The following is a 25,239-nucleotide window of genomic DNA, read 5'->3' on the forward strand; positions in this document are numbered from 1 at the left end:
TAAGTTTAACATGTAACTCTTTTAATACAAAAATACTACTTTTAGAATTAATATATTTTAAACTAGAAAAATGTAGAACAGAAATATTTTCCCCAAATATTAGTACATTAAACAATGTCAAAAATTTCACTGGGCAGGAGAGATGATTCATGGATATAACTTTTGTTCATCAGTAATTTATATACATAAGAATATTTACAGATTATAACAGCATAAATCTTAAGATGACTCACTTCTTCAAATAAGTCCATTTCTTCTTGTGGAACATATTTAATACTAATATCTCTGTGTATTTCCATATGTATACAAATGCATTATGTATACATACAACATATATACATATGCATGTACACACACTTGTGCACACACACCTACATCATAATAAAGACCTTATTAAAAGAAAGAAAGAAATACAGAAATTTTAAAAACACAGAGTAACAATTTTTTTCAATAAGGTCATCTTTTATTTATGTTGATAGATAAATTTCTAGACATTAAGAATAAGGGCAATAAAGTGAAAAAGACAAACTATGCTTTCTAGCTTTTAAGACATATTTTTCATATCGATTTAGAGGGAATAATTTATGCTTTCAAGTTATTAGAATAACATTAATTTCTCTAGTATAGTGAATATATAAAGGCTAAAGTATGAATAAATTAACAGCCATCACCCTTGTGTTCTGAAAGTTTCAGTTTCTCTACTTGTTTGGAAATGATATGTGTCAGTGGCAGAACTCCTTTAAATGGGTTACAGAATGGTTAAATAATTAGTTATCTAGCCTATTAATTTCAGAATTAATCTGCAAATATTAATAACCTAAAATAATATGACCTTTATTGAGAAAAGGAATATCGTTGGGATAAGCAGCAAAGGAGGAAGGACTTACAGAATGCCTACATAAATTGGTTGTAAGTAACATATAAACAAGGAACAACAAACCATGGAAAACCACAGGAGGCCTCTGAGGAGGAAGGCATCTTCATGCCTCATGTTCCAGTGCAGGGTGACCTCGGCTTTTTTTTTACCATAAACATTGTGCTCAAGGATGTAAAACCCCTTTGTAGCACTAGACGTAGCCAGACCTGCAGGCTCCTTGTAAGGTTTGCATTTCATCAGCTGTGCATAGATAATAAGCTAAAGATAACCACATGTTCCTGTTTTGTGAAACTCCCAAAACACCACTGATATCAATCCTTAGAATGACACACCAGTTATAGATCACTGATTCAGTTCCAGCTCACTGATTCACTCCGCCATCACCCTCTCTCCACCATTACTCTACCCCTATACTGTAGATCAAAGTGATTGTAACCAATACATAGAGTGGATGATCAGAGCTCGGGGCCTTCACTGTCTCCTCCAAAATAATGAGTGATGGCCTCCTGGTCCCATTATCTCTCCTAATTTGTCTGTCTTTGTCACCGTCCAACTCAGAGTACCCATGTGAGATATAGGGCTGGCTACCTACATTCTAGTGCCCAATGTGTGGGACACGTGGATTCCCTACAGATTACTATGCTCTGTTATTTTTGACATAGAGACTTTCATATGTATCACATTATATAATCTTTAAAACATTTAGAAATATTCCATTAACCTCCATTGTGAAAACAAAATACCTGAAATATGCATCTCAATCAAGATCACATGTTGATTAGTACCAAAGTTAGTATTTGACATTTTTTTCTGGGTTCAATCCAATGCTTTTCTAAATGTATATCACGACACTTACTTTTTTTATTTTATCACTGCTGCATAGTCCAAAGAAAGAACTGCAAGTCCTGGAAATGTAACATTAAGTTGCCAACACATAACATATAAAAGGAAAATTGGAAAGATCTATAGCATGAATATTTAACCTAAGATGTAATAATCATGGGTGAGTATATAAATCCATTAATCCTATATCAAAAGTGGTATGTAGAAGGACATTTTGGGAAGTTGGAATATTTTCAGTTTATGATCTGAAAGAATATTTTTTCCTTAAATAAATAAAATAATGAATAACTTCTATTTGTGTAAGTCAAACTCTTTCTTTTTTGAACTCTTAACTGTCATAGTCCAAACGTTAGAGATTTTGTTTATACTGGAACCATAAAGCCATAATTCTCAATTGACGGGAATATTTCAGTTAGTCATTGTATCAATTAATTTTTAGAAACAACAACCACCAATGCTTTAACAAGCTTACTTTGTAGAAACTTACAGTTAGGCATATGTTAAGTTGTTTTTCAAAATTTGGTCAGAATGAATGGACAATACTAGATCTGATTTAAAATGTTTGTTAAATGAGTGATAGATACTTCAGAAAAAAAACAGACATTATAACATGAGATAAATATAAACAATTCATATCATCAATCTTTTTGAAACAGTATGCTTAATATTATTTATATTTTCTTTATTTAGTTGCATTTCACTCATTTCAGTGCACATTTAAATTTTACATTTCTATAGAAACAATGTCACAAAGGTAATCCACAATCTCAAGCATTGATGACAAATCATCCTTCTTAACCTTGTTGTTGGTTAGCTTTTAAAATCCATATGGAATGTTCATCAAGATAATCTATATGGAAAATATGAACAAATCCCAAACATTTAAAATGACTGAGTTTATACATGATATATTGTCTGTTAGTAGTGGGATTAAGTAAGAAACCTATAAAAATAAAACATACAGAAAAAATAAAAAGTATGTGAAAGACTTCTATACCAAATCCTACCAAATATACTGAAGATCTTAAAAGAAACCAAATTTTATACAGAGGTACGCTCATTGTTTGGAAGATGTAATATGGTTGAGATGTAAGTTTTCCAACATATTATAATAGATTCAACAAAATTACAGTCACATTCTAGTAGGCCTTCTTAAATAGAAATTGACTGGTTGATTCTAAAATGTATATATTACAGAAGTGCCAAAGCAATATTATAAAATCTTATACTATATAATTTCAAGACTTACTATAAAGCCTCAATAATAAAGACAATGTGATATTGGCATGGGAGCCACACGTAGATCATTTGAAGAGGCTAGGGAGTCCAGAAATAGATTCAAATGATATATTAATTTGATTTCAAATAATGATGCCAAGGCAATCTGATGGGGAAAGGAAAGCCTTTTAAACAAATACTACAAGAATAATTCAGTATCCATATGTGACAGAAAATAAAATTAATCTTAGCCTTTATGTCATGCCCCACTGTAAAGAGGCATGTGGGTACATTCTGGGTAAGTGTAATGTTGTATATATTAGTGTTACATTAGTGACTACATTGGTCAAAGCTCAGAAAATAAACTTTTAAGATTTATCTATCTAATTCTATGTATGTGTTATTATAAAAATCTAAAATATTGTCTCTGAATTATATGAATTAAAACACATCAAAATTAAAATAAAATTATTAGAATATAGACACATTTTAGTGACAGATGTGACAATGCAGATGATGCAGATATTTTAATGATACAATCTAAGCTGTGTTTGAGTACTTATTGTAATATTCTTTAAAATTTTCCCCATATTTGAAAAATTTTAATGATGAAATATTGAAAATAGTTGACAGAGGGCTCATGCCATCAATAGTTACTCCTTCTTTAAAGTATAATCTTGAAAGCATGGGCCAAGGGACACACAAATTGCAAAAACATGCCTAAATGAGAAATAAGGCTTATATTTTGCTCATAAATATTCATATAGAAAATGTATTTCTTGCTTACAAATTATTGGATATAGAAAATACAGTCAGCTGCCAAGGGATTAATAAACAGGAGCTCAAACAACTCAATTGAAAAGCCAAGTGATCCAATTTAAAAATGAACAAAATATCTCAACAGACATTTCTTAGAAGATGACATACAAATGGCCAATGGGTATATGAAAAAGGCTTAGCATCACTCGTCATCTGGGAAATGCAAATCAAAAATGCTGGTGAGGATGAGGAGAAAGGGGAGCCCTCATACGCTGTTGATGGGAATATAAAGTAGTAAAGTCATTTTGGAAAACAGTCTGCACATTCTTTAAGGCACTAAAAGAACAACCACCATAAGATCCAGAAATCTCACTGCTGGGTATATACCAAAATATAAGAATATAAGTTTTTCGAAGAGATATTTGCATATATGGCTTTTATTATCTTGAGGTATGTTTCTTCTATGTCTAGTGTGTTGAAAGTTTTCATTGTAAAGGGATGCTGGATTTTATTGAACACTTTTTCTTTCTCTAATTGCTGTTTTTGTTTTTAACTCTGTTAATGTGATGAATCACATTTATTGACTTGTGTTTGTTGAGACATCCCAGCATCCCTTGGATGAAAACCACCGATCATGGAGAATTATGTTTTTTGATGTGCTATTGAATTTAGTTTGCTAGTATTTTGTTGAGGATTTTGCATCTATTTTCATTAGCGGTATTAGTCTATAGTTTTCTTGTTTTCTTTTTTCTTTTTTCATGTTAGTTATACTTTAAGTTCTGGGGTACATGTGCAGATTGTGCAGGATTGTTACATAGGTATACACATGCCATGGTGTCAACTACATTAGGTATTTCTCCTAATCTTATCCCTTATCTCCCCCTGTCACCTACATTAGGTATTTCTCCTAATCTTATCCCTCTCCAATACCCGACCTCCTGTTATCCCTCCCCTAGCACCCCCAACTCCCACAGCCTCCAAAGTGTGATATTTCTCTCCATGTGTCCATGTGTTTTTATTGTTCAACACCCATTATGAGTGAGAAAATGCAGTGTTCAGTTTTCTGTTCTTGTGTCAATTTGCTGAGAATAATGTTTCCAGCTTCATCCATGTCCCTGAAAAAGGATGTGGACTCATCTTTTTTATGGCTGCATAGCATTCTATGGTATATATGTACCACATTTTCTTTATCCAGTCTATCTAGGGAGAAATTCCTCCTTCTCCATCTTTTGAAATGGTTTCAGTAGAATTGGTATCCATTCTTCTTTGGATGTCTGGTAGAATTAGGCTGTGAATCTGTCTCACCCTAGGCAAGAATCTGAAGACAACGTTGGTCAAGGAACATTGGAATACTCATAGTGGGTCACATCAAAGGAGAAGCCATGTAGAAATATACATCAAGTCCCAAACCACAAAACCAGGTCCACAAAGAGGACAATCCAAATTAGAAGGTTATATAAATAGCAAAAGTATCTAAATGATTTCTGTAAGGCATGTACAAAATACAGCTTAGGGTAAAATATTAAAAAGAGTATTGCTGTATTTTCTCAAAAATTTAAAACAGGACAGTGCTGCTATGCTATTTTATGCATAATTCTATGTAGTAGTAGGGAGCTGCATGTAATGATTGCTTGTGGATACTGCCATTTATAGAACTCAGTCTGAGTATTTGTATTCACAGAAACTAGAAACAATTTATTTAGTCTCAATGATCTGGAAAACGACATGGAAAGCAGGAAATAAAAAAAGCCTGGAATCAGAGGGACTGGTTAAAAACCGAACATTTTACAAATCACCAAAAAAAATAAAAACAAGAGGTAAGAAATGATAGCTTTGACATAAATATTTCCCCTGTACTGATAGGAACAGAGACTAATATGCTTCTGTATCTCCAGCAAACATAATCATAGTTTTTTAAAATAAGAAACAATTGTTCTTACTCATGTGGAACCAAAATAAATTTCTAAATTATAAATCTACAGATTGTAATAAGCCTCTCTAACATTCAAGAATATACAGAACTAGGCAATTGAGTTTATTGTTACAGAGTTTAGGGAAAATTCTTAAGGAATGTAAATTTTTTATATGGAGATGGCAGATTTAATTGATGATGATTGTTCAAGATTAAGGAAAAAGCAGCAAAACTTCTTGAAACAGAGAATTTTGTTAAATTTAACAAATATTCTTAGCTAAGAATTTAGACATTATAAATACGGATTTTTTTTTTCCTTTGTCTTCTTCATGTCCCTAGTAAGCACTGGATTTGACTCTTAAATATAAAAAAGGGTAGCTCAGGGAATTTTTTTTGTCTTTTCAGCTCATTATCTTTCTAATGTACCTATCAAACCTTAATGGCAAAAGTTGCCAGAAGGAATTATTGTACATATAAAATCTTAAAATATATGGATAGTACTTACTGGAACTTGTTCATTTTTGCAGTCTAGAATTAGAGAACCCTATAAACATTAAGAGAGAAAAGCTTAAGGTAAATAACTGGAGACTATTAAATGACGCAAATGGAATTTCTACAAAAGATGGTAACTGAAGTGAACACTTATTTTTGAAATATTTTATTTGTAGAAATCATACATTAGGAAATCTGGATACTTGAAACACATGTTTCTGTCTTGAAGCAGTTATGAACAATTTTTAAGAAGAGATAACGATGACCTAGTGATACACTCAAAAGGCCATGAACCAAAATTAACGGAGTACGACATTTTATAAGGTCATGTTTATTTTGTTAACAGTATTGCTGCAGCTTTCCTAATATAATGTCATGTGACACATGTCACATATAATCCAGAATACATTTACACTTAATCTGATGCACCTAGTTTATGGTGGGTTAAAATTCATCACTAAAATGAGAAGAAAAATGCTTTCAAAGTTAATTTTGTATGCTAAGGAAATGACAGCGATTACTGAATATTAGTTAGATCTTCAAGGTAGAAACATAGGGTGCACATTAAAATATAAAAGTCTCTAGTCTGAAGGAGAGAGCTTGGTGGAGATAGAAAAGAGAAGAGATCTGAAGACCACACCCAGAATATATAAATATTCACAGATTTCAGATAAATATATTCTAGAGAATCACACTGATTTGGAAAGTTAAGTAAGATGATTAGAAAACTAGGAAAGAATATTATCTTGGGATGAAAATGAAAAAAATATTTCAAAAGCTCCAAAGCTAGTATTAAGAAAAGTAAGAGGAGATCTGAGCCTTGACTGATGGATGTAGCAACAAGGATATTTAAAATATATGTGTTTTAAACTATAAAAACATTTATTTTTAATTACTTGTATTTCCATATAATCTTGGTGATATTCAGAGTAAAGAAATTTGCCTTAAAATTATAGATAAGAAGACTTCTATTGGTGTCTATGATGAAGTGAATCACAGTAGAATAAAGAGAACAAATAAAAAACTTACATAAATGGAAATTTATATATCAAGAGAATAATCAAGAAAAAGATGACTCAAGTGACCAAGGGAGATCTTGGAGAGACAGAAACTTCAGGAAGGTGAACCAATATTACACAATATTTTTGAATCCTGCCAAACAATGAGACAAAGGACAATATCTAAAAGACAAAGAAATATTGATAATCTCAAAGGGCTGGAAAGACAAAAATTGGAATTGGGTCCATTTCTAATTCCTAAACTGTGACTAGAATTTAGTGAGAGAGGTGTCTGAGTCCATTTAAGCTGCTAGGGCAAAATACTATAGACTGGGGGGCTTATAAACAACAGAAATTTATTTCTCAAAATTTTGGAAGCTAAGAAGTCCAAGGTAATGGCCCCTATAATGTTTGGTGTCAGATGAGGGCTTATTTTCTAACTCATAAATGGTGTCTTCTAGTTGTGCTCTCAGATAGTGGAAGGAGAAATGGCAGCTCTCTAATGCCTCTTTAGTTAGGGCACTAATGCAGTTTAATGAGTGCTCTGAATTAGTAGGCTCTGAGGGCTATTTAATGACCTCCCAAAACTCTACCTCCTAATATTGTCAAATTGATGATTAGGTTTCAATATACAAATTTGGATGACACCAACATTCAGACCATCAGCGCGTAAGGAAGTCAGGTGCAAAACTCTGCCCATTTTTCATTTGAAGCATTTTATAAATTTGTGAACAATATTTATTTAAAAAAATAAAAACAAATGAACAAACAATCCAAACTAATAGCAACGATCTGCAAAAGTAAACTATGTATTTTCTCCGTTATCACAGTGTTAAGAAGAGAAGTGCATCTAACCCTTAAGACTTGGAACAAACTAAAAATAGATTAAACTTGGCAAAATCTGCTGCAATGAATACTCAAGTTGGCAAAGTATCTTATTAGGTTAAGGGGACCTTTCACCAGTTTCTTAAAAGAGGATGAAGTAACTAGGGGACTGGGAACTGTTTAAAGAACTATTTCTTTAAAAAACATCCCAATTTGTAATGGTTATAGATTTACATGATATAAACAGTCCCATAAGGGTGATTTCAATCTAATGATATGACATAACTGAACACAGATTTGGGAAGAAATTCACATATCTGGCCTACATCGGTATGACATAATTCCAGTAAATTTAACAAAGTCTACCTTCTCCATAAGAAACCAGCATCACAAAATTTATAATATAAATTATTTACAAATTAAGAATTACCAACAATGTATATAAACTATACTAAGAGAAATAATAGAACAATAGAAACACAGAAAAACTGAATACTAGGATAATAACAGATAAATGCAATAAAAAAATGTTAAAGGGAGATCACCACCATTTCCTCAGAAATAAAAACTACCATCAGAGATTACTGCAAACAGCTCCATAAACATAAGCCAGTAACTCTAGAAGAAATGGATAAATTCCTGGACACTTTCACAATCGCATGGCTAAGCCAGGAAGAAGTTGAAACCCTGAATCAACCAATAACAAGGTCTGAAGTTGAGGCAACAATTAATAGCCTACCAACCAAAAAAAGTCCAGGTCCAGATGGATTCACAGCCAAATTCTACCAGATGTCAGAGAGGAGCTGGTATCATTTCTGTTGAAACTATTCCAAACAATACAAAAAGAGGGAATCCTCCCTAACTCTTTCTATGAGACCAACATCATCCTGATGCCAAAATCTGGCAGAGACACAACCAGAAAAGAAAACTACAGGCCAATATCCATGATGAACATTGATGAGAAATCTTCAATAAAATACTGGCAAATCGAATCCAAAGCACATCAAAAAGCTTATCCATCACAGTCAAGTAGGTTTCATCCCAAAGTTGCAAGGCTGGTTCAACATACGCAAATCTATAAACATAATCCACCACATAAACAAAACCAAAGACAAAAACCACATGATTATCTCAATAGATGCAGAGAAGTCCTTCGACAAAATTCAGCAGCACATTATGCTAAAATCTCTCAAAAACAGGTATCAATTGAACGTATCTCAAAATAATAAAAGCTATTTGTGACAAACCCACAGTTAATATCATACTGAATGGGCAAAAACTAGAAGCATTTCTTTAAAACCCGGCACTAGACAAGGATGCCCTTTCTAACCACTCCTATTTAATATAGTATTGGAAGTTCCAGCCAGAGCAATTAGGCAAGAAAAAGAAATAAAGGGCATTCAAGTAGAAAAAGAAGTCAAATTGTCCCTATTTGCAGATAACATAATCATATATTTGGAAGACCCCATCATCTCAACCCCAAACTTCCTTAAGCTGATAAGCAACTTCAGCAAAGTCTCCAGATACAATATAAATGTGTAGAAATCACAAACATTCCTATACATCAACAACAGACAAACAGAGAGCCAAATCAAGAGCAAACTCACATTCACAATTGTTACAAAGAGAATAAAATACCTAGGAATACAACTCACAAAGGATGTAAAAGATCTCTTCAAGAAGAGCTACAAACCACTGCTCAACAAAATAAGAGAGGACACAAACAGATGGAGAAACATTCCATGCTCATAGTTAGGAAGAATCAATATAGCAAAAATGGCCATACTGCCCAAAGTAATTTATAGATTCCAAGCTATACCCATTAAGCTAGCATTGACCTTCTTCACAGAACTGGGGGTGGTGGGGGGGGGAACACTTTAAATGTCATATGGAGCCAAAAGAGAGCCTACATAGCCAAGACAATCCTAAGCAAAAAGAACAAAGCTGGAGACTGGAGACATCACCCTACCTGACTTCAAACCATACTACAAGACTACAGTAATCAAAACAGCATGGTTCCAGTACCAAAACACAGATATAGACCAATGGAACAGAACAAAGGCCTTGGAAGCAACACCGCAAATCTACAACCATCTGATCTTTGACAAACCAGACAAAAACAAGCAATGGGGAAAGGATTCCCTGTTTAATAAATGGTATTCAGAAAACTAGCTAGCCATATGCAAGAAGCTGAAACTGAACCCCTTCCTTATACCTTATACAAAAATTAACTCCAGATGCATTAAAGATTTAAACATAAGGACTAACACTGTAAAAACCCTAGAAGAAAACCTAGGGAACACCATTCAGGACATAGGCACAGACAAGGACTTCATGACTAAAACACCAAAAGCAATGGCAATAAAAGACAAAATAGACAAATGGGACCTAATTAAACATAAGAGCTTCTGCACAGCAAAAGAAACAATTAGAGTGAACTGGCAACCAACAGAATGGTCAAAAGTTTTGCAATCTACCCATCTGACAATGGGCTAATACCCAGAATCTACAAAGAATTAAAGCAGATTTACAAGAATAAAACAAATAAACCCATTCAAAAGTGGATGAAGGATACGAACAGACGCTTTTCAAAAGAAGACATATATGAGGCCAACAAACATATGAAAAAATGCTCATCATCATTGGTCATTAGATAAATGCAAACTAAAACCACATTGAGATACCATTTCATTCCAGTTAGAATGGCAATCATTGAAAAATCTGGAGACAACAGATGCTGGAGAGGATGTGGAGAAAAAGGAACACTTTTACACTGTTGGGAGTGTAAATTAGTACAACCATTGTGGAAGACAGTGTGGTGATTCCTCAAGGATCTAGAAATAGAAATTCCATTTGACCCAGCAATCCCATTACTGGGTATATACCCAAAGGATTGTAAATCATTCTATTATAAAGACGCATGCACATATATGTTCATTGTGGCACTGTTTATGATAGTGAAGACCTGGAACCAATCCAAATGCTCATCAATGATAGAGTGGACAAAGAAAATATGACACATCTACACTATGGAATACTATGCAGCCATAAAAAAGAGGAGTTTGGGTTCTTTGTAGAGACATGGATGAATCTAGAATTGATCATTCTCAGCAAACTGATACAAGAACAGAAAACCAAACACCACATGTTTTCATTCATAGGAAGGTGATGAATGATAATATGAATAATAACACTTGGGCACAGGGAAGGGAACAACACACTCACAGGACTAGGTGGAGGAATGGTGTGGAGGGGAGAGGAGAGACAGTGGTAGAGGGGGAGGATGGGGAGGGATAATAAAGGGAGAAATGCCTGATGCAAGAAATGGAGGGGTGGGGGAAACGGAGACAACAAACCACCATACCATATATGTACCTATGCAATAATCCTGCAGGGTACAGAATGTGCACATGTACCCCAGAGCCCAAAGTACAATTAAAAAAAAAAAAAAAACTTAATTGCCAAGATGATAGTATTAAGAAATGGGCCCTATAAGAAGTGAATAAGTCATTATGATGAGATTAGTGCTTTATAAAGGTATTGAGGTGGTGGTAAATCTGTTCCTTCTGCCTCATGACAACATTGCATTTGTCTGCTCCAGAGGAACCAGCATTCAAGGTACCATCTTGGAAGCAGAGACCAGGCCCTCGCTAGACACTATATTTGCTGGAGCCTTGATCATTTTCTTCCCAACCTCCAGAACTGAGAAAATAAACTTCTGTTGTGTGTAAATTAAAAAAAAAAAAAAAAAGCTATTTAATCAGATTAATAAAATTAACTTCAAGTTGGAGGTTTTTTTTTTTTACTAGATAATTAAGAATTATTTTTAAAAATCAAATAGGTAATTAAAAATTCAAAAATATAACTATTCACTGTGTATAAAAATTAACTAAATACCAATCAAAGAGAAACAAAGGCATGCCCACATAAAATTTTATACAAAAATATTTACAGCAGCTTAGCTTGTAATGAAAAAAAAACAAAAAACAAACAAACAAACAAACAAAAAAACAAAAAAACAAAAACAGGTAACCTAAATATCCTTCAACGTGAAAGTGATGAGGACATGTGTACATGTTGCATATCCATACAGTAAAATATTATACATGGTGGCAAACCAATGCAATGGAATATTATTTGGCAATTAAAATGAACTACTGGTAGACTCAGTGCATTTCAAGATAATTATATTGAGTAAGAGAAGTTAGACAAAAAAAAAAAAAAAAAAAAAAAAAAAAAACCACCACATATAAATGCATGATTTCATTTATATGGAACTCTAAAAAAAATGCAGCAAATCTATATTAACAAGAAACAGTTTATTGGTTGCCTTGTAAAGTTAAATATGGAGAAGGGTGGGTGGTAGGTATGGTAGGTATTACAAATACATTTAAAGGATGAACCAGAAAATTGTTGTAAGGAACTTTTGTGAGATTATGTAAAGACATACAGAAAACAGAGATATATATTTTAAAAAGATAAGTGTTTGGCAAAACTTATTAAACAGTAGAACTCGAACGAGTGTATTTTATTTATGAGTACATAAAGTATACCTCAGTAAAGTTGATTTGCAAAAAAAAAAAAAAAAAAAAAAAAACAGATAACTAACTAAAAGCAGGTTGTTTATATGGTTCTTGTTTTGTTTAGTGACTCAGTCTAAAAGTCAGTTTGGTTAATCACCCAACAGGAGTAGAATTTATAGAAAACAAAATCATAAACCAGCTGGAAAATTTGAGTTTTATATGATTCCTAGCAATTCTATTTTTGCTTTTTTTCTACTCTCAAATTAAAAGCCCATTGTGTCATATTGAGACATGTCTCAAAACTGCTCACACAATAGAAATTTTATGTTTCATACCTTACTTACCAGTCTTCCAGTGTAATTGCATATTTTTAAAATATTTGTTTTCTACTCTATTCAATAAATCTATGTCAGAAAGATTATTTTCTGATATATAAATTTAACTTAAAAGACTGCAGGTGATTTTAAATCCAAAACGTCATTAGAACATGCTGTTATGTTTTAAAAAGTCATTCAAGCTCTTAGAACACAGTTATACTGAAGAGCTATCATTAAAAATAGCAAATGATGTTTAGAATTTATTATGATTATTAAGTTGAGCATTTTACATACATTATTTAACCCTTGAAAGTATTTAATATCTATATTTAAATACATTGTCCTGAAGCAAGCATTGGGGTTTTGAATCAAAGACAATCATTATTATTAATATTTAGAGGAATAATAGCATCAGTTGCCAACACACCATTCTCAATAATATAGGGTGATGTAGTGACAGCCAGATGTGAAAATGATCCAAATAAACAGTTCTGTACCACAGGAGAGGAGTCCTAAAACTATGAATCTGGGCACTAATAGAGGCATTGCTACATACCCTCCTCTCAATAGGGAGAGAAACTTGATTCACCTAATGTAAACAAATCATTTGGAGTGTGGATGGTTAGCTCAGAATTTCATCCCCTCTGGAAATATAAAAGCACAACTCTAGCAAGATAAACCTGTACATCTACCTGAAGTTCCTTCACTCTAAATACTGTTATCATCTAACTTACAATGCCTGATTTTTAACCCAAATACAAGCTTTCTTGGCTTAAAAACTCAATCTGTTCAGAGACATTAAAATATTTACATGGCTTCTACACAATCTATGAAAATTCTAATTCCATTATATTGATGAGAAAAATATCAATGAGGTGTTATTATTTCATACAATAATATATATAAAGTAGATAATAAAAGACACAAATATGGCTGTATCTGGCTTCAGGAACAGTGTATACTCTCAACACTATACTACTTTTTTGTTCCTACAATTTAGGATTAAATTTAGGAATGAAGGACTGCAGCAGTTTTTATTATAATTTACCTTTTTTCCCCATTATCCAAAAACAGCTCTTCTTTGTATATGATTTGGAGATGTTTCTTTAGTAAAATATAACATCAGTTAAGCCAAGACACTTGATGTTAATATTCTGAGAAAATAAATAAGTACTTGCACACTTCTATGACTTGTTTCATGCTCTAGAAAATATCTTTGTGACATACTTTGACTTATGCAATTTTTTTTTTAAGTTTTAAAGGGCCAAAAGCTGTGTATTCACTATGTTTATTTGAAATGCTTCTGTATTAGTTTGTTTTCATGCTGCTAATAAAGATGTACTGGAGACTCAGTAATTTATAAAGGAAAGAAGTTGAATTGACTCACAGTTCCCCATGGCTTGGGAGGCTTTACTATCATGGTGGAAGGCAAAGGAGGAGTAAAGTCACTTCTTACATGGCTGCCGGCAAGACAGCTTGGGCAAAGGCACTCTCATTTATAAAACCATCAGATCTAATGAGACATATTCACTATCATGAGAACAGTGGAGAGACTTGCCACCATGATTCAATTACTTCCTACCAGGTCCCTCCCACGGCAAGTGGGAATTATGGGAGCTACAACTTAAGATGAGATTTGGGTGGGGTCACAGGCAAACCAATACAGCTTGTAAACATGTACAACAAATATAAACAGATAATCATGATTACTACTTTTTCCATACTCTGCTGGGCAGTATCATTTTGTTTATTATGTTTAATTTAGAAATAATAAGCAAAAAACTATTTTAAAAATAAGCTACTTTTTCTTCAGTTTTTAAATATAAATATAGATGAATTATATTAAAATTCAAAGAACACAACTGTTAGCCATTATTGCTGTGTTTTTTTATTTTTAATTTATTACTTGTTTTATTTATATTCAATTTGATTTTAGTGTGAAAATTTGAAAAGTTAACTGTGCATATGCTACCTCATTGCTGTTGCTTTCTGGAAAACAACTTTTTTGCTGAGATTATTCTTTTAATTTGTAGTTTTAACTTTTTAAATAAAAACCATGCTGTGATGTGTTGATATTAATGGTAAAGCTAAAGTGAAATTACAATATTCATTTTGAAAGTATCAAGGAGTAAAAAGATGTCTTCAAAGTTTATCATTTCTAATGACCTCATTTAGGCCCTAAAACATATGTATTTATTAATTTAAAAACCTTTATTATACTAATTCTCCAGCTATGATAGGTGATGATATCTATGAAGCTATTACCAGTTTCCAGCATCATATTACATCATATAGTCATTTTACATACTATGTAATAATCCAAAGGTAAATTTTTTAATTGAAAATTTTTATTATTTAGTATGGGTTTCTTTTTCTATGTGGAATTACTTTCAGTTCTATTTTGGCTGTCCTAATGAGAACAACAAGAATTCTAAAAGGAAGAGTAATCCAATCCTATGGGAGAAAAATTAAGTCTTTTGAAACCTGCTTCCCTAGAAGAAATGTGCACCTTTTCTAAGGAGCTATTTCAGGACATTTGGCCTATACTTTGGGATGCAAAATTTAAAAAATGTAAAATTAGCAAGTAAACAATATTAAGTCTTTTAAGACCTCAGAAATAGCACTGTAAATAAAACTGGCTACGTTTTACAAAACACTTAACTAGGTACTAATCACTGTGCTAAAACCTTCATAGACAATTTCATTTCATCTTTACAATGCTCTGTACTATGGATGTTTGGAAATAGGCCACTAACTAAAAAATACTTATGCAGAGAAATTCAAAGTAGTTAAATTGAAAGTACAGATATTAGAGTATCATGTTTTAGTTTTCAGTATGGCAATTGATTAGTGTTAATGTTTATAAGAAAAACATTGCATAAATATGTTAAAATTAATATTTTTAAAGTAGTCTAAATATACTTTCTGAGAATTTAGGCCAAATATTTTATCGGAAACAGATCATAATATATATTTCAATTTAAGAAATAAAACCTCAAATATGATAATTCATAAGTGATATACACCTATTCATAAAGATATTTTCCAAAAACTTCATAATTCTTATTTCCAAATCAAATGCTTTTTACATGTAAAGTATTTTTTAAATTTTTAATCATTAGATGGTCACATTTTCATATTTAGAAAAACATATTTTGCAATTATGTGCAAACTGACCTAGAAAGTTGTATCAGAAAAATCAGTGGAAGCTATGAGAGAGATCCAGATTTATTGAATATAATAGTATTATTCATAAACATCGTATTGTCCTAAGAAAGTTAATTTACATGAATGATCTGCAGGGTTTTTACAAATTCATATGTGCTTAGTATTAGACACAAAAGTCATTATTTTGTCGAAGGACCAAAGAACTTCAAAATCAATTTAATTGATATTGAAAACAGTATTTTTTATTGATTGTTGTTATTGCTGTAGATACTATTGATGTAGATATCACTTGGTTAATAAATAACTGGCTAGGGCATAAGTTAATATAAGACTTTGAACTACAGAACCATCTATTTTGTGTTATGAAGACATTGATCTAGAATTTAAAAAAATAGATTCAGTTATTCCATCCGAACGGTCTAAATAATTCAGGCAGTGGCATAGATTTTTAGGCAACCTTGATTAATATCCACAAATCTCAAATTATTTGGAATGATGTAATTATAATTTTCATGTGCTAATGCCTTGTTAATCATGCACAAGATTTATAACCCAAGATAGAAATGTTTGAGTCATGACTCCTTCATAATACTGTGTAAAGAAACCTTCATGCCTTCAATAAATTTAATTTTAAAATGTTGATGGTGTATACTCTTTTGTTACTATTAATTTCACTTAAAAACCAAAGGAACTAAATGCCCAAACAAAATAGATATGCACAAGGATATCCACAGCAGTTTTATTAACAACGGGCACAAAATGGAAGTAATCTAAATCTCCACCTGTAAGTAAATGAAGGAAAAATTTGTGGTAAAATCATATAATTTATGCAGCGAAATAAGAATGGAAGTTAACAGACAATATCTTACAGCATTATTGGAGATTTGCTTTTTTATAAATAGAAATTTACTAATTTACAATGTACACCAACATATTTTAGAGACCTTAATTTTGTAATACTTAAATGTTTATAATATTTACTGGATTAATTCCTTGAGAAAGATTATAATTGAAATATATAAAAAGGAGACTGAACATTTAAAATATATGAAGATAGATTGTCAAAAATACTTGAATGTATGTAAATTTTTAAAGAACTTATACATTTATTAAAGGTTGACTACTAAGTTATTGCTAAAGTTGTTAATTCTAATAACAATAAATTTAATACTTCTAAGCTTTAAGATGTGTAACTTCAGTAAATCGAAAATTAATTAAACAGAGTAAACTCTTCATTGCTTACTTCTGTGAGCAAGTCTGCTCTCCAGGACATCAGAATAAACAAATTATTTTTAAAATCTCTCTTACGTAGAGCAGCAACCAGTAACACAGATGATAAAAGATCACATTCTAATTGTCTTGTGAATTTTTTGGGGGGTGTGGTGGGGGGGCAGGGACAGAGTCTTTCTTCATTGCCAGGCACCAGGCTGGAGTTCAGTGGCCGGATCTTGGCTCACTGCAACCTCCGCCTCCCAGGTTCAAGCAATTCTCCTTCCTCAGTCTCCCGAGTAGCTGGGACTACAGGCACACACCACCATGCACAGCTAATTTTTGTATTTTTAGTAGAGACAGGGTTTCACCATGTTGGCCAGGATGGTCTTGATCTCTTGACCTTGCGATCTGCCCACCTCAGCCTCCCAAAGTTCTGGGATTACAGGCATGAGTCATCGTGCCCAGCCTGTCTTGTGAATTTTAAGATTTCATAGAACAGCACATTATTCTGAAATATTACTTAGTGAGTAGTAGGTCTTCAGAGTCCTTCCTCTTCTAACTTTTTGTGCCTTTTGTAAATTATATTCATAAATGCACAATTAATGATGCTTTCTTTATTGGCATATGTTCTGTTTAGTGTAACAATTTTTAAAGTACATACGTCTTGCAATTTGCTCTAACAGTTATATACTGAGATTTCTTTTTCATAGTATCCTTTTATTCCCTCCAGTTTCTTTCTCTCCTTTTTCTATTCATTTTGTGATACAGTAAATAAATACATATACAAGAGTACAATATGTTTCTCTTAATTATTATTACTTTAAAAAATTTCCAAAAGTACATGCTGCACTATAATGGTAACGATAAAGTAAATGTGATTATTCACCTAGCTGCATCCTGAAAAAAAAAAAAGGAACGAAGGGGAAGGAGAGAGTCTGAAAGATACACCAATGAGATCATTATCAGTATGTTTCTGTATGTTTTTGCATACTTTCTACCTCCAAGCTTTATAATTTCATAATACTCCATCACAAGAATGAGATTCTATATTCTCCAGACAAAAAGTTGTTTTTCTTAGCAATTATAATAAAATTTTTAAAAAGAAGATGCTTTTAAATTGAATTGCTTTAACACTCCTAAAGCTCCCTGGACTCCTATTAGCATATCTTATTCTTAACGTCTGTAGTAAAAGCACATTTCTACCTTTTTTAATACATTTCTAAATTTTTATTACTATCTTATACAGAATTAAATTACAAAGTAAGCAAAGCCAATTGAATGGTGGCTGAACAGCCATCACTTCTACACAGTATTAAAAACTGAAAATGAACATAACTTAGTTTTACCAGCTAATTTAGTCAGGTATCATCCTACAGCATCAACACCATTTATCACTATCACTGCAGCCTGGCATCTAGGTCCTATCACCAGTAGCTTTCACAAAGCAAATTAAGAACTTTTTAAAGTTTTATTTGCTCAGGAAAGAAAAACAAACATTTAATATACTTTACGTGTAAGCTCTTGTGGTCAACTCCAGTGTCATATTAACCTTATCATTTGGAAGTTAGAAGTTATAATACAAAAATTTGTTGCAGTATATAATACATCTGTTTTTCAGGTCCCACAAATCATAAAAATTATAGCCTTCAAAAAGTTACAAATATGTTCAAAATTTAATAGAATTTTGTTCTGTGTAGACTCAAACTACTGCCATTGTTTCATACTCAATGTAATATTTTTTATTCATTTATTTTCCTTTGAATATATGTTATTTCTATAAGATTATGTGCTAAATTCAGAAAATTGCATTCATACAGCATAAACACTATGCATTTGAGTGAGCAACTGAAAACTCAATCTAGTTTCATAGTTAAGATTTCATAGCAGATTTAAAATAAGTAGAAGCAATTATTGATTTCTACAAACCATTTACAATAGTCATAGAGTTGCATAATTAAAGCCAAGGTTGGAAAATTAAATGGTCTGGTTGTATGTTTTCTTCAACAAGGAAATTGAAAGAAGAACTAAGAGACTTGTCTAAAGTTGGTGATAGATTTTAATGACATAGCTCTGGCATGTGTCTCCTAATTTGATATTTACTTAATTGCAAAATATATATTAATATTAAAGTTTATAAAATAATATCTTGACTACCTCTAAAACCCTTAGACATTATCGAAGCCAGGATTTGATCTGCCTCAAAACCTCAAAGACAAATATCAGAAGTTTTCCTGTGAGCATTATCTGGGAAACTTGCATGTAGCCAACCAGCTTAAACTCTTATCAGCTTCCTTAATGTAGAGACTGATGTCAGTGGTTGTAGTCAATGGGTCTCTAGTCTGTTGGTACCATTTACAAAGACATTGCTAATGAAAATGGGATGCACCAAACTCTGGCCCTATTTTATCCATTTGACTCACCCAGTTCCATTTTTCTGATTCCATATTCATTCAACATAACTTTGCCTTGCCCCAGGTCTATGTGCAGAAAGAGAATAAATGGGAAAATCTTCTAGGCATTCAGTCTTTTGGTGGCTAATTTTCATTACAAATAAATAAATTGGCTGAATGAAGCTTCTCTAAATTTGTGCTTTCCCCATAAGGTATATCATAGTCTCCTTGTGATTTGGAGCACTAGATAGTCCTTTAGCGCTGCACTGGAGGCCATTTCAAATAGTCAAGCTAGCACCAAAAGTATGAAAATATTTAAAAAAGGCACTAAATTGACCAAGAAATAGATATTTGTTTATATTATGACATCCGGAACAAAAGGCAGAGCATTACTTTGTTCAGTCTCAGCTGAGATTGTGTGTATCAGAAACTCAAATATTTCTATCATTCTACATATCTATGAATAACAATGAAAACACTGGGACTTATCATTTTGGAATTATACATAAATTAAAGTAAAAAGTTTGCAAATGAAGATTTTGTAAATAATACCTAATCATGTGAATAACTCTATTGTGAATAATTTTGCTGATTTAAACCTTAATACATATTTCATAACATCAGTTTGTCTGGTGAACTCTTAACAGGAGTGTCAAAGAGAAGTCAACCATTACTTAACTTCCCCAGCACTTTTTATCCAATTATTTTCTATTCAGTGAATACGTTTATTTTTACTTTTATCCATCAGCGTTCAGGCAGAAAAACAGAACTACTGCTTAACTCTGTAAGACTTTGTTTTTCACGTTTGATGCTGGCATTCAAAGGCTGCAAGGGAAACAGTTAATAAAGTAACACAGATAGAAGGAAGACCAAAGTTAAACAACTCTTGCCCACACTGAAAGCTACTAGGATGCACTGGAGCCCATTTCAATTCTCATTGTCTTGAACCATGATGAGATGGACATTCTGCATGAGAAACCACAGCCCTTTGTCATGAAACTAAACCTACACCTGGTCCAGAAACTGTAAAAGCTGGAGAAGTATCCAGCAGGTACTTAGTATTTATATGTATCTCTTTACACACTAATTTTCAACAAAAACAATAAAGTCATGCTTTCCCCTAATATGACACAACTTTTTCAGTGACTTTAATTATAGAATTTGGGAGTATTAAGAGAACACCCTGAGGGGATCACCTGTGTTGCAGACATATCATTCTGAACCCCATTGTGTAGAAGCAACCCACTGTTACCCTGATTGTTGAGATCAGTTACCCAGCTGGTACTATGACTACCTTCTTTGCCTATAGATTTACTTGCATGATAAATTAAATGTGGTCAGATTACAGTCTCACTTTCCAGTTCCAGTTTTTGCTTAAATTTATTTATAATTCCAATTATGGTTTATCACTTGTATAAATAGTCCTTCTCTATAACTTAAGACGTCTAGACCATTAGAACCTAAGTTATAAGAACATGAACCTTTTTTTTTTTTTTCTAATGGATCACTTGTAGTAATCGTGAAAAATAATTAACATTTTCACCCTTCGAGTCACAGACCCATGAATCTTGGTGATGGGAGACAGGTCACTTTATATACAGTGCTGATTTAGTGCATATATCACAGCCTAGAGGACATTGCCTCAGTTATACAAGTGTTTTCAGCCTAAATACAACCATAAGCAAAAACTCAAAAGGCCATTGCACTGTTTTAATAAAGCCAGCTGCTTCAAGAAAATGGCAAACATGTACATTTAATGAATTCCATGGACTTGGGCTCATTGTCAAAACATTTATTAGAAAATTATTTGCTTGGTCAAAAGTGATGCTGTGTGTAATGCCAACATGTTGAATACAGCATGACTTGAGTCCATGAATAGTTGTATTGACAGTTGCATTGCAGATATGAAGGCAATCCAGAATTCTATCCATATCCAGAATAAGTATCTACCCTAGTGAGAAAAAAATATTGCCTATTACACTAGTTAAGCTAGCTAAATCCCAGGGAACTGTGCCTTATCAGGGGCACAGTATTGGTTTGTGCTGTGCAGATATTGACACTCAACAGTGGCTATGACCAGTTCTGCTCTGATCCCACGCATAACCACTATCATTTTCCCCATGGTCACTTTGTTTCTAAGCCAATTAGGCAGTGGTGGCATTGGTTGAGAGCAGGATAATGGACATTTATCTTATTTTTCTCCATACTACCTACTACTATCTCACATACATTTATTGTCTATTGGTATTTATTGTGTGTTTCTTCACAATGGAATTCAAACTCCATTGGGTATAGGATTTTTTTTACTATATTGTCAACTGCTGTATTCCCAGGACATATAACGAATCTAAACTCATGTATATAAGCAAAAAATATTTTTAAGAAAAATAAATAAATTTTATAAATAATATTATATCATTATTATTTTTATCCCTAAGTTGGATAAGGTGCTATTACTTATCAAGTGCTACTTTTCTTTTAAGGTATAGAGCACATATTCACTCCCTATTTGCTTGATTTACAAATCACACTTTTAACCAGTATAGTTACACTACGACAATATAGTATAGTACTTCCTTAACACTTGAAATATTGGATTTTTGATGAAGTAGAACAATATCAGAAAGAGCTTCATGTTTTGAAATGTTAGTATAATACAGTCAAAAGTGCTGAACGAACTAAAAATTGTGACCACTTTTGGTACCGTAAGTACTTTAGGAAAAGGTAATGCCTAAACTCTAGATCCATCTGTGAACTAGTCCACAGTCTGACAACACTAACGAGACCAAATTTGTATTTGAAGACTTAACAAGGCTGGAAAATAGCAGTTAAATACCAAGTACTGTCAGTTAAAGAACCCATATAGCTACTTTCCAGTAGTGGCGGTAAAACCACAATTGGGCAGTTAAAAAAATAGTGCAATACCATCTCACAGCAGTTGGAATGTTGATTGTTTAAAAATCAGTAGACAACAGATGCTGGAGAGGATGTGGAGAAATAGGAGCACTTTTACACTGTTGGTGGGAGTGTAAATTAATTCAACCGTTGTGCAAGACAGTGTGGTGATTCCTCAAGGATCTAGAACTAGAAATACCATTTGACCTAGAAATCTCATTACTGGGTATATACTCAAAGGATTAGAAAACATTCAACTATAAAGACACATGCACATGTATGTTTTTTTTTGTGGCACTATTCACAATAGCGGAGACTTGGAACAAACCCAAATGCCCATCAAAGATTGACTATATAAAGAATATATAGCACATACATATATCATGGAATACTGCATAGCCATAAAAAAGGATGAGTTCATGTCCTTTGCAGGGACATGGATGAAGCTAGAAACCATCATTCTCAGCAAACTGACAAAAGAACGGAAAACCAAACACCACATGTCCTCATTCATAAGTGGATGTTGAACAATGTGAACACAAGGACACATGGAGGGGAACATCACACACCAGGGCCTGTTGGGTGGGTGGAAAGGCTAGAGGAGGGCTAGCAGGGGATGAGGGGATTGGGGAGGGCTAACATTAGGAGAAATACCTATTGTAGATGATGGGGGGGATGGATGCAACAAACCACCATTGCACATGTATACCCGTGTAACAAACCTGCACATTCTGCACAAGTACCCCAGAACTTAAAGTATATATAAAGAAAAGATAAATGAAAAAAAAATAAAAATAAAAATAATGGAATAATACAACACAGCCACTGGTCAGTTTAGCATAATTGAATTAAGAAAAGGGATTTCTACTGGGAAAATGATACTATCTGAAACTTTTGTAATTTTTTGACAATGTCTTATATTGAATCAGTAATCAACAGAATATTAAGAAAATATAGGTAAGTAAAAGAATATAAGCAAGAGAAAGCAAATGCAGGAATGTCAAAGTTATTACTGTTCTCAAATATAAACTTTAAAGAACTCTAATTAACATATCTAAATCAATTGGTATAGATAAGAGTAATTTTGCAAAAGGACAGCAAACTATAAAAAGAATGAACTGTAAATTCTATTTCTGACAAATGCATTAACTGAAATTAATAGATCAATACATGATATTAAGCAAATTGGACATGAAAGAAGAGATTTATAGAATAGAAGATAGATCATTAGGAAATATTCAAGCTGAAGCACATACATGAAAGGGCTGGCAAATACAAAAGGGAACTGAAGTAAAAGTAATCATGGCAGAAACAATATCCAAAGACTTATTGACTAAGAATTCTCTTTTACTGATGAAAGCACATCAATTTACATATTCAAAAAGCATTATGGAATCGAAGGAGGATAGATTCAAGGAAAAACACATCTCAACATATCATTGTAAAACTGCTGAAAACCAAAGAAAAAGACAAAAATATCACAAGCAGCTTGCCAAAAAAAAAAAAAAAGAAAGAAAGAAAAAAGAAAGAAAGAACTTTCAAAGGTGCAACAGTAATATTGACACAGACCTCTCAAGAGAAAGGGAAAACCCAAAAGGGGAACAAAGCTACTTGGCTAGCAATAAATACTTTATAAAGCAATATTAACTATGCATATACAGTTAAAGATGCAATAACAGATTTAAAAACAAAGAAAATAGAATAATAATGCAAGAAATAGACTAGACCCATATACATATAGTCCCTTCATTTATGGCAATGGTGTCATTGCTATGCACTTGAGGAGAATAATCTCTCCAATGAATGATAGACTCAATAAGATATTGATATGAAAAATAAATAGAGTAAATTAATTACAGAAGATTCACATAGAAATATAATACAAAACATGAGACTGTAAAGCATCCAGAAGTAAATGTAGGAGAATGTCTTCATGACTTAGGGTAGTCCATTTTTTAAAAGACACAAAATCTGGAAAAATTGGACTATGTTAATATTAATGACATTGTCAAATGACACTGCTCTGAGTGAAAAGCAAGGTTTTAAGTTAAAGAAAATAATTGTGATATATATAATAAATGAAGTCTAGGCAAAGACATAAATAAATAACCACTATATACACACAAATGCACACACACACAAGGGTACCTATACTTATTTTTCTAACTATCTATCATTTATCTATCTATCTATCTATCTATCTATCTATCTATCTATCTATCTACCTACCTACCTATCTACCTATCTGTTTATCTACCTATGTCTATATCTATCTATCTATCTATCTATCTATCTATCTATCTATCTATCTATCTGTCTGTCTGTCTCTATCTATCATCTATCTATCTTTAATTCATTATGGAAGTGTGTAGGGAACCAGTCCTACATCATGTGGTTACCCCGAGTTTAGTGGTGACAAAGGAATGAGAAAAAGACAAATTAAGAGAGATAGTGGGACCAGAGGCCATCACTCATTATTTTGGAGGAGATAGGGAAGGCCCCAAGCTCTGATCATCCACATTATTTATTGATTACAATCACTTTGATCTATAGGGTATGGGTGGAGCGATGGTGGAGTGAATCAGTGAGCTGGAAGTGAATCAGTGAGCCGGAACTGGTGTGTCATCCTAAGGACTGAAAACAGTGGCAGTTTGGGAGTTTCACAAAACAAGAACATGTGGTTATCTTTAGCTTATTATCTACACACAGCTGGTGGAACACGGACCTTACAAGGAGCCTACAGGTCTGGCTATGTCATAGTGCTACAAATGGCTTTTATGTCAATGAGCACAATGTTTATGGTAACAGAG

Source organism: Saimiri boliviensis, chromosome 1, assembly GCF_048565385.1.
Source record: "Saimiri boliviensis isolate mSaiBol1 chromosome 1, mSaiBol1.pri, whole genome shotgun sequence".
NCBI classification, from domain to species: Eukaryota; Metazoa; Chordata; class Mammalia; order Primates; family Cebidae; genus Saimiri; species Saimiri boliviensis.